Raw genomic sequence first — 1722 nt, 5'->3', positions numbered from 1 at the left:
CCTTTAAATCCAATTTGCTGGTTGTGGTTGTAGAGATGTTACAGACAGAATACCGTATTGTTTTCGAGTAAAAATAGGTCCAATAAAGTGTTTTCGATGGCGAATTATTTAGTAATACGATAAATTGTTAATAGGATTTCATGTCGAACAATTTGAAGGAGGTTTTCGTTCACGTAATTTAATAAATTAATTCGACTTAGCGGTTAACTTGTAGGAGTCAAGAATGGTCCCTCAAAATGTCGCAGTGCTCGCAATGCTCGCAAAATTTTAGTGGGTGCTCGTTTGCTCGTGCTCGCATATTTTTACAAGTGCTCGCATGCTCGGTTTTTAGTGGAGGTAGGTTTTTGAAAAGTGCTCGTTGCTCGCAAGGCTAATTTTTGTCAATGCTCGTGCTCGCAAAGAAAACCGCTGTGCTCGCATGCTCGCAAATGCTCGTATTGTTACAACATATTTTTGATAACCTTTTATTTCATAGGTACTGAGATTTACTCATGAAAATCGTAGGGAGTAAAAATCGTACTGATTCAGAGCTTAGCCAATCAGGAGCACGAACGACAAAATTTCACTGTGAAAAAATATCGTTCGTCCAATTAGCAACGCGAACGACGAATTTTCACTGGTGATGAATGAACGTATTGAAGGAAACGTCATCCCACAGCCGTTGCCGACAAGAAAACCCGCGCTTTGAAAAATGGCCGAGGGAAGGTTTGCTTCTGTTTCCTCAGTTGAAGAATTCATTTTAGAACAGGAAAACAAAAACACCGCTCAAAAAACTGAACGAGATGTAAAATTGCTTGAAAGATTTTTGATAACGAAGACAGAAAAATAGAAGATATTCCGGCTGTTGAGCTGAATGAATACATCAGCCAATTCATCATTGCCGTCCGTACCAAAGATGGAAATGAATACGAGCCGACTTCTCTTCGAAGTTTAGTGGCTAGCTTTGAAAGACACCAGAAGAAAAAGAGTTATTCTGTAAGCATAATCAACGACTTGGTGTTTGAGAAAACCAGGAAAGTTCTACAGTCTAAACAAAAGCAGCTAAAAAAGCAAGGAAAAGGAAATAAACCGAAACGGTAGGTAGCTTTGACAAGCGACTGAAGAGTTGAAAATATTGTAGGAGAAGGGTTTGTTCGGTATGCGTAGTCCCGAGGCACTTCTAAACACGCTCTGGCTAAACAACACTCTTCACTTCGGACTCCGTGGGTGCCAAGAACATCGTGATATGTGCTGGGGAGATATAAAGCTACTGAAAACGGCAAGCGGAGTCGAGTACTTGGAGTTCAATGAAAGACAAACAAAAACTAGAACGGGATCAGACTGCAAATCCGTCAAGCTCCGAAGCGATGCGATGGAAACGTCTAAGGCCTTTGGAACTGTTAAGTGACTCTGATGATGAATAAATTGTGACTTATCTTCTTGACTTAACTTTGTTATTGGCATGGCTTCCTTCATTAACAGACATTTGACTTAACTTAAAAATTTTGAATGCTGGAGATCTTTGAGGCAGTTGTTGAGCACTTGAATGGTTTTACAGTGTTATTTATTTGTGCAAATAAATTTGTCTACTCAGTAGCACGGAAAAAAATCTCAGTACCTATGAAATAAACATATTACAGCATGGAAAATGCTTTGTATGATTTTTATTCACTCGTTGATACGTATCAGAAAACTCACTCGTTCGCTACGCTCACTCGTTCGTTTTCTGACACTACTCAACTC

At 39.5% G+C, this 1722-nt stretch overlaps 1 pseudogene across 1 annotated transcript; it reads left to right on the top strand.

The window, feature by feature from the left end:
* Positions 1-207: 207 nt before the first annotated feature.
* On the top strand, positions 208-1455 carry LOC144633626 (uncharacterized protein KIAA1958-like; annotated as a pseudogene). Its single transcript, XR_013567079.1, has 2 exons — positions 208-336; positions 476-1455. The product of XR_013567079.1 is annotated as an uncharacterized protein KIAA1958-like (transcript).
* Positions 1456-1722: the final 267 nt, after the last annotated feature.

Source organism: Oculina patagonica, chromosome 12 (assembly GCF_052425735.1).
Source record: "Oculina patagonica isolate OP01 chromosome 12, crgOcupat, whole genome shotgun sequence".
Taxonomy (NCBI): domain Eukaryota; kingdom Metazoa; phylum Cnidaria; class Anthozoa; order Scleractinia; family Oculinidae; genus Oculina; species Oculina patagonica.
Note: the sequence above shows the minus strand (reverse complement) of the source record. Positions and strands in the feature narration are given on the sequence as shown.